Raw genomic sequence first — 15,210 nt, 5'->3', positions numbered from 1 at the left:
AGCGCATGCTCAGGAGTGCATTTACCTCTGAGTCATAGTGACTCGGCTGGCTGCACGTAAATATGTGGCAATAATATCAGCCTTTATTTTGTCGGGACACGACTGGAAACACAAATTGACGTGGTCGTGTTAACGGTTTCTAAGGACTGAGCAGAGATTTGCATTGAAACGCTCACAGCCTCCGTGTGAGCTGGAGACTGCGTGTCGTGTGAGCTGCGGGGCCGATGGCAGTCTGAAGGCTCCCACACGTAACAACGCATCCGCCCCTCATACACAAAACGTACAGTATTAAGTCCGATTGCTCTGCACAGACACGATTTGCTCCGTTCACCGGCGCAATGGGGACGAAGCGCTCCTCCCTGTAGCCGCGCTGGCCAGAGCTGTCGGAGTAGATAGGAAGGGGAGACAAGGAGCGCGCGGGAGCGCGGAGGCGTCGAGCCATTCTGCAGGCTGCAGCCAGGGCTTACTCGAGGCGTCCGCGGAGCAAGTGTTTGTTGTGGAAGGAAACTTCTGACCCACGCGCCGCGAGGAGGCGCGCGTATCGCGCTGAGGCGCGCGCTTTTCAGTCGTCGCTGCTTTATTTTACTAGCGTGTTTTTTAAACAGCCCTGTTACTCCCATAACGCTGCCGCGACACAAGCGGAAGGAGAGCTTTACCCGTTCACCCCTCAATGCACTGCTGCTCATTCTTAAACACGTACAACAGTATGGCGAGCCGGGCGTTGGCCCCGCCTTTAGCCCCTAAGACTCATGGGAAATGGGGGATCGGGGATGTAAATTTCCTCATCATAACTGAGGGATGTAATGTTGATTATATGGTTACTGTTTGTAATTTTATGTGTGATACCTAGATTGTCAATAAGTTAAAAAAAAATAATAAAAATAAAAACCATAACTGAGGAACTTGTGAACAGAATAGAGGTGCATACTGTTTGGCAGATGCAGATAGACTCAAAGACATGAGCCTGAGGCAAAAATGACTCCACCCACTGTGTGCTAATAAATCACACTTACACTCTGAGTCAGGAAGTGATCCGTCAGGATGACAATGTTTCCTAATTCATGCGGCTTGTACCCCGACGCGGCTTGTGTATGTATAAAATTAGTTAAACACGTGAAAATGGGTGGGTGCGGCTAATAATCGGGTGCGCTTTGTAGTCCGGAATTTACGGTACTTGAAATTCTACTGGAAGACCACTGAGAGCCTTACGGGAATTTTACACTAGCTATACCTGAAGGAGGAATAGATAAAGAGACCAGTCAGCATGTTGAGTCCATGACTACATTACTTTGAATCCAAAGCTGTCTCTGACCTGGGGACTGTGCTGACTGTACTGACCCCTGTCCTTGGAGACGTGGTGTGGTTGCTGCACTGATGTTGTCACCACCCAGAGCCCAGTGCAACACTGATCCAATCATTTATTAACCCTTGTGCTATCCTAGGCACTTTATCATTGGGAGTTGGGTCATCTAGACCCACTAGACAGTGCGCCAAACCTTTTTTCTTCAATGATTTGTGATCTTCACTGGTGTCCATGGATTACATGAAATCTTTCCTACTTTATTCCACCTTTGTCATGGTAGGTAGAACACGTCAATGTAAGGGTGGGGTCAATCTAAGATAGCACAAGGGTTAAAGGGATCATTTTTGGCCTGCTTTTGTATGCTTCTTTCCTTATCAACATGTTTCCTCCTCAACATGTTTCAAGATGAAATGTCGAAAAAGTGTTTCTGCAGTTTGTTAAATACATTTCTTTTAAAAATGTAACTTGTCGGGTCTTTTTCTTCTTCATCATGCCTTTCTTTTGGTTGCTGCGAATTCAACTATGGAGTATGGAAGTGTATTGCAGTCAATAAAAAAGCAACAAAACAAAAAATATTTTTTCATGTTTTTCATTCAAATTTTTTTTTAACTTGTACTTGTAGGTGATGGCCTCTTGTGTTTGACATATTTTACTATTACAACAGGTCGTTATGAATCTTCTGACACACCAGGTGTATATTTGAATAAATCCCTTTTGTAACTTAGGCTAAACTCCATTTTTATTGATTATATTTGTAATAGTTTTTTGTTGGACCGGACGGAACAGAAGAAAAGGGAAGAAGAGAGAGAGATGTAAGAGAGGAGTGGAGGTAGGGGCACATAGGAAAGGGAGGAAAAATGGGGCGTTAAGGAAATAGGAGGATGATTATAGAAGGGGGGATGGAATCAAAAAGTAACAAGTTGCTGGAAGTTTATGATCATTACTGTCAGGTGTAAATATTAGTCTAAAAGTGGCGGGGCCACTTTTGTTTTTAGTGTGTTTCCACACAAACACACTCAAATTTTACAGACATATGTCTGCTCCAACAATGTTCACATCCAACTAAAGTTCACACGCATATACTTGTGCATACAAAACCAACACATGGAAAGCATTTTATTCAGTCACGCAAACTATTTGTGCAAAGGTGAGCTGACACCTGTTCTAAATCTAAAACGAACAAATCCAAATAGGTGGGGCACTAACCTCATCTGCTCAGGCAAACTATAAGGAGACCTGCAATTAAAAGTTGAAAAGCTCCAATGTGTCCGTGTCATCATAGACATGAACTGTGTCCGCTTTGTTTATGTGCTCGTCACGGTATCGCCAGTACTTCCGTTATACACAAACTTTACAGAGCAATGTTGACCAGTATGTACTGTTTATTTTTGTTTGAGGTGATGCAGTAAATGAATTACAGCCACAGTTTTTCAGGATCCGCCTATTTATTGAAAAATGAGCTTTGAGATTTGCCTTGATGTTGATGCATGTGAAGCTGGAGAAGCAGGCAGGGACAGTCAATAAAGTACACAAAAACATCCCAGACAAACAGTTTCTCAGTAGGTCACCATAAATGATTTAAAAAACATCACAAGAACTTAAAAACAAACTCAACAGAAATCCCTAATATTACTAGTCTTTCTTATAGAGTGAACCAGCATGTTCGAGTAATGCAAGTTGTTGACGGGTCCTTATCTTCTGGTTATAGGACTACAACTGTTGTAGCTCAAAAAAATTAACCTGAAAAAAATAAATCAGCTAAAAAAACAACAACTCAAATTTTTTTTTTCAAAAAATAGAAAGAATTATGTTGAAAAGTTAGAAAGAATACCGGTATCTCGAAAAAAACCCCCCAAAACATTGCTTCTATATGAGAGTTAGTTATAGTCCGAAAAATACAGTAAAGTCCCTCGTAAAGTTATCATTTCACAGCAGCTGGTATGAGCTCCAAAACAATGTGATCGTGATGGATTGTGGGAGCCATTTTCAGTACTTTACATATTTTGAAGGCATGTGTTAAACAGACAAAACTTTACACACAAACGACTGCAGCTTTTGTTTTTGGGCGGAGATATTACTGCAACAAATGAAGACAAAGAGAGCTCATCTTTTTTGCTCATGTAAATAACTTTTGTAGTGCCAGAGGCAAAGAAAATTAGGATGGTTTCTATTTTCTCATCTTGGCCAATTTGCCATTTTTACCTGAATGTTTTTGTTTGTGCATAGTGTCCTCTAGTGCACGTCTCTCCTGCGCTCCTCCTCCTGCACTTGCATGTGCAGCACCAATGTTACAGCTGGGTACAATCAGGAGATTTCTATTCTCTTTTGCCCCAAAGTGTCATGGTAAAGCTTAAAGGTAAACTAATTGTAATCTAATTTAAACTAAAACTAATTCAATCAATCACCTGTTTCATAACCTTTCATCAATATGCTGTATGTATAGGGGATTGATAAAAAATATATTTATAAATTAAAGCTGCGAGTGGCGTTGTATGGCCTGCTGGCGCTACCCGCCCTCGTTCTCCGTCTCCAACAAGCACCACTGCCGCCCTTGCCACCCGGGTCTAGGCACCAACGCCGCTTTCAACAACCACCGCTAACCTGACCTCATTTACTAGGCAGCAACTACGCACCTCTAACTCCCCTTTCTCTGATTCCCCAAAATTGCACAAACTAAAACGTTGTTTTCCCATATTGTCGAAAAACGTGAAAAAATAATCTCAAATTTTCCCACAAAATGGTCGCCAAGGTCGTTTGGTCATCCCATAATAATTTCAACATTTATTTTGGATAACCCCCACATGTGTGTTTGGGTTTCGTTACTGTATTTAAAATGTATTTTTTTGGGTCCATAATTTTTTTGTTTTGTTTTTTTACGGTATCGCTCGCTGTCATGCCATTGTCTTGGGGGGGGTTGCAGCTGTAGTGACTTTTCGTTCATGTAAAATTTTCGCTCAAAGGGGCAGACATTTTTCCAACTGTGAAAACAATATGGTCCTTTAAGTCCTTGACTGCAGGGACCATAATAAAGGTCAAAACAACATGAAGTCATAAAAAAAGAGTAAAAAGACGAGGGTAAGATGGTAGGAAATGATGTGGCTAATAGTTTGAGGAGGCTCTGTTTAGATTCAAAGATAGGACAGAAATGTACTAATGACAAACCTCAAAGTCACAAAATTATGGGGCCCGTGTCCTGACATTAAGATATAAAAATATATCTTGTTCCCACAGATTAATATCTTGTTCCCACAGATTATTTTCTCGTTCGCACGAAATGCTATTCCGTTCCCACAAGATACTATTGCGTTCCCATTGCGTTAATTAATCCGTTCGAACGCAATAATTATTCACGTCATAAGTCATTCACGCGGATATGCTCTCTGTACGCCGGCAAAAGCCGCTTTCAGCGGTAACTTCCGTGTCTCTGTGACCCATTCGTTCAAAAAAGGAACATGAAAAACAAAACACACGTTTCCCAGCGTGCTTTGCTGCCAATCATTGGTCTTGTTGTTAAACCTTGGTCACAGGGACACGGTGATTGGCCAATGATTGGCTGCAAAGCATGCTGGGAAAAGTGACGTAGTGCTATTGTTGTTATGCTACGAGCTAAAGGTAAGTGCTTTAGGCGAAGCATCCAGCTTAATATGATATTTTTAAGATTTTCATCGAGACAATAACAGATCGACCATTCTTGCTTTTATTTTTACCCCTATTGAATGCTCACAGATACACGGAAGTAGCGGCAGGAAGCGGCTTTTCCAGCAAGATGACTGAGGGCGGCAACAGATCATCATGTGAATGAACGTGAATACGATGGATGCTTTTGTGCTTTTTAAAATAAATAAATCTGTTCTCTAAACATCCTCCGTGTCTTCAATGCAATGTAATGAGACACACACAGACAGAAATGTGAAGGTATCTGCTGTAAATCTATGACGTAAATTAATAACAGGATATGATCGGCTAGTTAGTTAGCATGTAGCCAAATAGCCTTCGAATGTAAAGCGACTGACTGCTAAAGTTAATAAAAGACAAGTCCTGAATATTATTATTCCTATTCGACCCTAAACTACAATATCAGCTGTCTGTCAATAGACCAGCCAGTTGCCCAAATGCCGGCATACATCAAAGAGCTCTGCGGCGGCGCTAGTAGTAGCCTAGCAGGAGCTATCGTATGACAAAGCAGCCTAGTTATCATAAATCTTTTGATATTTTTCTTATATTCATTGAGACGGTAATAAAGTGATCATTTTTGTTTTTCATGTTCCTTTTTTGAACGAATAAGGGTCACAGAGACACGGAAGTTACCGCTGAAATCGGCTTTTGCCGGCGTACAGAGAGCATATCCGCGTGAATGACTTTTGACGTGAATAATTATTGCGCTCGCACGAGTTTATCATTTCGAGGGAACGGAATAGTATTTTGAGGGAACGCAATAGTATCTTGTGGGAACAGAAAAGTATTTCGTGCGAACGAGATATTAATCTGCGGGAACAAGATATATTTTTATATTTTAATGTCAGGACACGGGCTCCGTACAAATACCTAAAAGTCAAATAAATAAATAAATGAATTGAAGGAGGCATGTAATAAAAATTGAATCCTGACAAGAAAAAGTAATTAAATAAATGTATGCAATGAAAAGGTTTTAAAACTTTTTTTTTAGTGTTTAAGATCATTATTTTATAAATCATATTTTAAAATCACAATATAGAGGTCAGAATTAGTGTGGGATTGTAAAAATTTGCTTCTTCCTGCTCACTTTTAAACAATTAATCAAATTCTATTTAACAATCGTCACATTTCATATCTAACAAAGATTTGATATGTCTGGTATTTTTATTGACTTTTTTTTTGTTTTTCTATTTTTAAAAATTCTTAAAATAAATTAAATCAACTTATCAAAACAATATTTATTAATCAGTTGATAACGATTAGTATTTTTTCCTTAAAAAAGCAACTTAATTCATGAACAATTTACAATAGTATTTATTTAATTGTAAATTGCTGATTTGAAGAACACATTAATTGTTTATTTATATTTAGTTTAAAAGTTATAACAATTGATTATAAAGCTGTTGTGCTATTTTGAAGACAATACAGGTCATTTATAGTTTGAAGTTAACAATTACCCTATGTGTTCAATAATATCATTAATGTAGATCTTAATTGAGGCCATAAATTCATTATTATTTAAGTGGTAAACATTTTTTATTTTGACATTTTTATTTGATATTGTGATTGATTTTATGAAATACTGACAGTACCCGGCAAAATTATGTTTTTCATGTTAATTTCATATCAGGAAAAACCCTAATCGATCATGTTTGCATAGAGATGTAGAATGAGGATTTTGAAGTTAAAAGTTTTTTCAATTTATTTTTTAAAACGTTTTGTTATCATATAACATGTTGTAGGAGACTTCCTTTTCTTTCAAATTTTTTCCAACCTATTTTTTCAACTGCAAATAAATCAGACAATACAAAACAAAAACATGGCAGAGTGACAGCAGAAACAAAAAGCTTTGCATAATCGAAAAGAATCTTTGACATCCTTTGTTATGATAACAACGAGGCAAAATTGGTTTAGAACCTGTTTTTTAAAGCCCAAATTGAGTGAAAAATGTGTTTTAAGATGTTCTTGAAGCATTTTTCCAGCCAGAGGGCCTGAGAGCCGCAGAGAGCATTGATACTTTTAAGAAAAGGCTCAAGACCCATCTTTTTAACCTGGCTTTTAGCTAATTTTTATTTATTATTTATTTATTTTACTACTTTTATTTATTTATTGTTATTTATCTATATGTATTTTCTATTTTTATTTTATTTCTTTATCCATTTTATCTTGTTTTATGAACTTGAACCTGATTTTTAACGTGTTATTTTAATTTACCTTATTTCAATGTTTTATCGTTTTTATCAATATGTTTACTTTTTGATTCTCAATTTTTATTCATTTTTATTTCCGGTGCTTCCTCAGCTGGAACCTCTCCCTCTTGGACGGCTGCTGTTCAGCCGCTGCGGCTCTGGGTGGGGACCTGCATCACCGCTTAGCTGTGGTGGAGCGGTCCCCGCCTGTGATGTTGCATTTGGCCGTCTATGCGGCTGTTCACAGGGGGGGAGGTTCCAATTATTAGCGTTTCCCGCATCATGTTTTTGTGCTCAGCATATGTTTTACAGCCTATTTTTCATTGTCATTTTCCATCAGTTAGAGAGTGGGAGGTGTGAAAGGCGTGGGGGGCTAGGTACGGGGAGGGGGGCCCTATTATTTATTTATTTATTTATTAATGCTTGCTTGTTTTTATATTTTGTTGTTTTAATGTAAAGCACTTTGTGTTATATTTTTATATGAAAAGTGCTTTATAAATAAAGTTTGATTTGATTTGATTTGATTTTTCGTATGGGGGACACCTATAAAGAAAAATCCTCTTCAAATTACATTTATTAATATGTCTTTATTCAAATTTTTGTGAATCAGGGTTTAATTGCAAATTCAAGAGAATTTATTTGTGATGTGGAAAATATGCTCTGCTCCATTCCAACGCTTCCACTTGCAGAAGACCAGATCCATGCACGTCTTTGTTTTCCTCGTCTGAGCTGGAATTTCTATTGCTCGCCATTTTTGTTGCACTGGTAATGTTAGGTTGGGGGGTGTGAGGGCTGTGAGCTAATGGGAGAGCACGTAAACAGAGAGCTCCCAACAACTCAGAGGTTAATTTCTAATCAATACTGCAAAAAAAAAAACTATGTCCTAAATTCAGACACAGGCTTTTCGAAAAAAACAAAAAACTTTTGATAAAAATAAAATAATCATAATGGAAAAGCTTTTTAAACATAAAAAGATGATCGGCGTGATACTTACAGCAAAGGTAAATGTCTGAGCACTAAGAGCTGACTATAAAATCAGCTTTGTAAATTTGTCTAAAAGAAAAAGAAAAAGAAAAAAACAAACAAAAAAGCTCATGTTCTGTTGTCTTATTAATATAAAATTGTGGTTTACAACAGATGGACCATCTGGGGTCCGGAGTGGAATTCGAAACCATCATTGCTGTTTATTTTTGGACCTGTTGAAAAGTGAAGGAACACCATAGAGAGGAGTGACAAAGCCATGAAAAGAGATGATTTTCAGATAAGATGGACACTGACAGGATGAAGGTGAATGTTAATCTGGAAGAAACGGGAGCCAAAAGAGGAGGAGGAGGAAGAGGAGGAGAAGGAGGAGGAGGGGGTTGCACCGAAGTGAGGGAGAGAGAGAGGAGAGGAAGGGAGGCGGGCTAAATCCTCGCACCATTATTATCGGGACTCACATGCAGCCCCTCCTGTGATGGAGTGAGGGGGAATGGAGTTACAGAGGGAGTGGAAAGCAGGATTACTGGTGTGACAGCTCAGGCAGATGAGCGCCAGCGCAGCAGTCAGGGAGAAACTCTGGGAAAAAAAAAATCAAATCAGTGCAACAGGATGAGGACCTGCTAGTGCACAGCCGTCCTGACCCTTCAGACCTGGCCATCTGTCCTGCTGTTTGCTCCCGATGCTTCAACCATCCTCCAACATCTGGATCAGCTTGCATCCATATGGGAAAGAGGCCAAAAAGTCAAAATCTTAAACTTAAATCTTGATTTGGCATTTCTTAGGACCTAAGGACGAGGTATTTCCCCCTGCAGATGCGTACCACCACCAAGGAGGCTGACAGCTGGAGTAAAGGTGTGGAAAACTTTCTCTGGAAGCGTGCGGAGGTGGGTGCAAGACCCCTCAATGTTGGATATTCCTTAATTTTTTATGGATCTGCTGAGTTTTCCAAGCCAGTAGAGGCAAAAAGAATGAGGGAAGACTGACAGGAGAAGCATCTGTGCTGTTCCTATCACCGAGAAGGCATTTGATCACCTTCATTCCTCTCGGTCCTAAGGGTCCAGACTGGGGGGGCTGAGAACTGTAGGTTTTCCAAACCCACTCAAACTGGCTCCTTAACCTTCCCTCTGCGTTCACCCCTTCCCATTCCATTTTGATGGCCTGTCTTCACCTCTGCCACCACTTGTGACAGAACAGAGAGGAAGACGAGGAGGAAAAGGAGCAGACAGTCGGAGGGGATTTTTGTTTTTTTTGGGAGAAGCCGGGCGATCACACACACTTGTCACATTGTGAAGTCTTCCCAGGGAGCGTGCAGACATCCAAAGCTGTTGCAGGCAAACACTCAGAGGCGCAGATAACTCACTCGGTCTAAATGCAGACTCCTACAGGTGCTGAGACGGGAGAGAGGCAAGCGAAAGCAAGTGAAGACAAAGAGGAAAAGATGCCGGGAGGGGAACGGGGGCAAAGGATGGAGCAGCAGGAGTTCAAGTTGGATGACAGCAGAAAGCACAGGCAAGTCTGTCACTGACACCTCCTCCTCTTAAACTCATATGTATGCTTATGATGTCACTTAAATCTGATCCTCTCAGAAATCCACAGGGACAGATCTGGAGACAGAATAAGACGCTCAGGGGGAGCCTGGGTGTAGTCGCAGCGTACGAGCGCAGTCATACTTTCAGTTTTCATAAATGACGAGTTTCCTCGAAAGAAAGCTCCCATCTGCTGCTGACAGAAATGGAGCAGCCAGTTGTTATAGCAGAACAGGGGATACTGTAAAAAAAAAATGCATATTAGCAGTTTGTCTGTTCTCCAATAGTGTAAGCTTACTTAACATGATTCATTTGCTGAGCGTCTATCCATCTGTCGACCCATAATTCCAATATTTAGACCCATTTAACCCCATTCTAACTCAAAAGAGAACCAGGTTACAATCTCCACAGGATGACAGTCATCACAGAGAGACAGACAAACACACAGTTTGGCTTTTTCCAGTTTTCCACTGGTATAAATCATGCAGGGTGTAGAGAACACCCAAAATGATCAAGGAGGAGGCCCCACCCCACCCTTTGAAGAAAAACGTGTTTTTGATATTTTTAACGTGTCCTTACTGCATTTTTCCTCCTGATGGAGGACATAGATGAAGAAAATTAAAGTTAACATCTATTAGTGATTTCTTTAGTGAAATCACAGTGAAACAGAAGCAGATGAAAAGTGCAGTTGGAAAAAACTTGTTATATAAAACCTACAACAGCAAGCCACAAGCTCCATGCTCCGTTCCATTCTGATGCATCCTGACAAACAAATAGATCCATGTACGTCTCTGATTTCCTGTTCTGAGCTGGTATCTGGCTCAAAACTGTACGACTGGATAGCTCTAATATTTGTCCCCATTTTTGTTTGACAGCTAAAGTTAGGTTGGTGTTGAAAGAGTGTGTAAGCAAGTGGGAGAGCATGTTAAACAGATGGATGATGGGAAGTGGGGGTAGGATTTTCTGCCCAGAATTTAGAGGTGAATTACTAATGAACTACTGCCGCTCTGCAGAAACTATGACCTAGAAAACAACACAGTTTTTATTTTGGCATAATCATAATAAAAAGAGCTTTGTAAGTATTCCTTAAGATGCATCAAATCCAGTATCTTTGTTCTGGATGGATCCCAAATACCTCAATCGCCATTATAATTGTTCCACAAAGCTGAGGTTTAAGGACCTCTATGTCTGACAGCAGAACATCATATTTAAACTGCTGCCGTCTCCATGAGTAGTTTTTTATATTTCAGATGAACATACTATTAGTGTGCAACATTGGAGAACATTATCAGGCCAAATGTCAGGGCGAGGATTATCTTCAACCAAAAAGACTTGCCCTCATAAAAATGTCACTGTAAACTCAAAGTTACATAAAATCCTTTAATACATCTGTGATTACAAATAAGGATGATAAAACAATGCAAGTGTCTTATGAAATACTTCAAACGTCAGAGTAATAAAAAGTAAGGAAGCAAAGTAATAAAAACATTTGTATTTATTTTCTTTGAATGGTTTAAAGTTTAAAATAAAACAATGATAATAATTGTCTTTGTATGATGGAGCTGCTTTATCAGATCATGTCAGATAATTTCTCTCAAAAGGATTAAATGTCTTAAAGCCGCACTCCGATCATCTTTTGAGCCGTTCCCAGTGTTTTTTTTTTAATATTGATTAAATAAAAAAAAACTGTGTTGTTTTCTGGGACATAGTTTCTGCAAAAGCAGTTTGTTAGAAATTTACCTCTGAGTTGTGGGCGGGACTGCCCCCCCCCCCCCCCCTTCCCCTCCCCATTGCCAAGAGCTCAAAGCAGGGAGCAACGTCACCTATCAGCTCTTTTTCAAATAGCATTTTTTCCTCTGCTCCTGATTCACAATCATTTGAATAAAGGAATAATCAGAAATGGAATTTTTTAAGCTGAATTTTTATTCATATATGTCCTCCATCATCAGAAAAATGCAACAAGAAGATGTTAAAACACCCAAAACACAATTTTCACTGAAGTGGCTCTTTAATCTAAATTGAGATGCTTTTTTTGTTTTGTTCGCTTCTTAATTTTAGTTTTTATTGACTTCATACTTTTGGCAAACTGCTAGAAATTAATTCTTTTTCATTATTTTTTATTTTATCCTGTCATTTTTTGCTTCATATTTGGACATTTCATTATTCTTATTGCTGTTTTATGCCATTTTAGGAGTTTGAAAATAAAACAACTTAAAATAATTCTCGTTTTGATTAAAACAATTAGGTTTGCATTTGCAGACATACAGTAACTTACATATCTTTGATCCTCTGGCAGTGTTTGTATGGATTTAATCATAGAACAAATCCAGCAGTGTTTATCAGATGCTTTATTTCTGATTTAAAACCTCAAACTATCTATAAGTGGAATATATTTTAAAACCCTGACTTGTTTAAAAATGCAGCCAATGTCTAACAAATAGCCCAAATAAATATGAATGTTCTCAAAATATTTATGTATCATATAAAATATCAATTTATTGCACAGATTTGCTGCTGTAGATTCAGACTTTTTGCTCCGTAATTATTACGTTGGTAACCAGATTTACAAAAAAAAAAAAAAGTATACCGTACACTTTTAGAGCAATAGTTTGTTGTTTTAAGATGTTTCAAATGTCAAACTCTGCCATGTTTATGTCAGTAAGCAGTGATTGGTCAGAGTCTGTATCGCAGAAAAATGGCGACTACATTGAGCTCATTTGGTTGGTCTGAGTCAGTCCAAGAGGACCTGGCTGCAGACAACAAAGTTCAGTACCGATACTTCTCGACTGGAACCAGAAGTTCCCCCACTTTGCTTGAAATTTTTTTACTGGTGACCCAAACAGTTACAGTTATTAGTTTATTAAACTTTAATAAAAGTTTTTTCTACAATTCTAAATACTTTTGGGTTACGGTTAAGATTAGGGATAGAATAGTTTGTATAATTTTCGCTTCCAGCTAATTATTTAAGGCGCCATCTTGAAAGATGGTATGATGCATATGATTGGACTGTTTACAACTTCAATAGCTGGGAGTTTTTTTTTTTTTAAATCACAAATACAATCACATTGTTTAGTTCTCAATAGAAGTCTTTGGGATTTTGGGCTCCTTCAACCAACTCCTCCCCTTTGGAGCCCAAAGGGGAGGAGTCACTCAGTCCATTTCTTTCATACAGTCAACGGTTTTAATTGAAGATGCTGTTGCTGTGCATCATTTTGTTAACCAGCTTGAGTTGTATTTCTAGATTAGAAGGTTAAAATACACATTAAACACAAAGTCTTGCCACAATTTGAGTTATAACATAATCCTGGTCAGTGGAGTAGATCTTTCATCCTTCCCTACATATGAATAACAATTAACAGTGACATCAACGTGCTTTTGCTTCTGAAGTAAAAGGAACTCTAATCTACAGCCATTTTTCTATCAGCCATGTTTGATTAAGATAAGCTGACATAAAGCTTTAACATTCCCACATTCACATTCAGCTCATATTAAGGCTCTACATCTAAATTAATCTCCCAGTATGGATGAATGTGTCACGCTTAACCCCAGATCTTATTGTGAAGCGTATCACACAGGGGGGCTGCCACATGAATTTATCATAATTAAGAATGTAACTGTTGCCCCCCCCCCCCCCCCCCCCCCCATCCCCACCCAAAATCTCTCAGGGGGGTTTCTGCTCTCACACCTAAAGATTTGACAGCTTTACAGGAAATCGTTTCAGACCAGACGTATCGTCTGAGATGACTGACGCTGACAAGGTGAGGAGACTTTTAAATTGGCTCAGCTTCCATCAGACATGCTGGCATCAAAGTTTCAGAATCTGCAGATCTTTGTCCACATCTGTTTAAAAAAAAACATGTTGACAAAAAAAAAAAAACTGAACCTATAGAAATGCATAGAAAAAGGTCCTGTTAGGATATAGGCTCATGTATTGTTGACTTCTCAATTTCAACAAGGAGAGCTATCAGGAATGCAAATAAAGATTTCTTTGTGTTACAGACAAATGAGCATGAAAGACATCCATCATCTCCAGTGATCAGGCCGATTACATTTTGTGTGCTTGAGATGAACACAGCGAAACCACAAAGTCTCACCAAGTATTTTTGTCTGGTTTAAAAATATTTTCGTTTAAATGTAACAACTCTTTTTAAGACAAAAAAATCTTGAATATCTTGTTAGGTCATAACTTCTCTGTAACCATCTCTGAAAAACATCGTATTGTAGTTTAAATCTCTAATGAAACAAGTTTTTTTTAAACTTTACTTTAATACTTTTAAACCAAAGTTTAATTTGTGATGGTGAGTGGTCTGGTTTTAAGAAAAATTATTTATTTCAGACAAGTGAAAATGTATAAAGAACAACAGACTTGATTTAGGGAAACTTAATTTGACTCATATCACAGTAGAAACACATTTTTAACAACAGGACGCAGATGTTTCAAGATAAATATACATTTACAATAATAATAAAAATTTTCTAAAGAAAATTATCTTAAAATGTATATTTTTAGTCTTTAAAATGATTATATTTTAGATGCAAGGATAGTTGCATATATTTGGGGAAGAAGTGAATAAATACAGCAACTTTAAAGATACAAAATCTTTTTTTGAAGTCATAAATGCTTAATTTAGAATATTTCCCCTACCAGAACAATATACCTAAACATGAGAGTTTTTGGCTTATTTCACAATTTAATTTGGCTTTAAAGGACAGGACATCACTATTTGTTTTCAGATGGAGACATCTTTAGTTCCAGTGGGACATTTTTATTCACTTAAAGCCAGATAAAATATCTTGTGGACATTTTTCCTAGTGATTAACAGATTTATAAACCCAGAGCCTAGACGCTGATGGTGTTTAGAACATGCCGAAGCATCGCTGCAGGTGGAAAACGGGGTGGAGGAGGACCAGCCAACTGTTTAAAATGCAGAAAAAGACAACCATTCATGAATTTGAATGCGAAAACATGATTGGGACTGGTTGAGAATGAAGCTATTTGGCTCAAAGTGAAAGCGTAATTGATAATGGCGTGTAAAGTGACGTCCGAAAGTGAATGAGTGAATGTCTGTAAGTTCCAAAGCTCCACTGGTAAAATGTGAATTCATATTTTCAAGCTTTGAGTTATGGTGGTGTATAGTGACACTGAAATTTCACTTTTCTATACCTTCACACAATCGTTGCTGAAGCTGTAATTGTTTAAAAGCCGTTAACCCGTGTGCTATCCTAGGCACTTTAACATTGGGAGTGGGGTCATCTAGACCCACTAGACAGTGCGCTGAACCTTTTTTCTTCAATGATTTGTGATTTTCACTGGTGTCCATGGATTACATGAAATCTTTCCACCTTTATCCACCTTTGTCATGGTAGGAAGAACATCTCAATGTAAGGGTGGGGTCATCTAAGATAGCACAAGGGTTAAGGCAAATCCACAAAAAATTATGATGATAAAATTCATTTGCATCGTGGTTAAAATACCAAAAATATAACATTTTTAAATGTTTACATTAATAAAAAAATAACAGAAGCTGCAGCTACT

The 15,210-nt window shown here is 38.3% G+C and overlaps 1 protein-coding gene across 1 annotated transcript in view; it reads left to right on the top strand.

Annotated features, from left to right (window-relative positions):
• Nucleotides 1-8,604: 8,604 nt before the first annotated feature.
• The window catches only part of LOC101166504 (glutamate receptor ionotropic, NMDA 2C), an 85,842-nt gene continuing 79,236 nt past the window's right edge, over nucleotides 8,605-15,210 (top strand). Inside the window, exon 1 of the mRNA XM_078938160.1 lies at nucleotides 8,605-9,661. The gene's annotated coding sequence lies outside the window, so the exon portion shown is untranslated. The remainder of the gene's footprint in view (nucleotides 9,662-15,210) is intronic.

This window comes from Oryzias latipes, chromosome 19 (assembly GCF_053564925.1).
Source record: "Oryzias latipes strain Hd-rR chromosome 19, Olatipes_Hd-rR_3.1".
NCBI lineage: Eukaryota > Metazoa > Chordata > Actinopteri > Beloniformes > Adrianichthyidae > Oryzias > Oryzias latipes.
The sequence above is the reverse complement of the archived record's forward strand: the minus strand, read 5'-3'. Positions and strand labels throughout refer to the sequence as shown.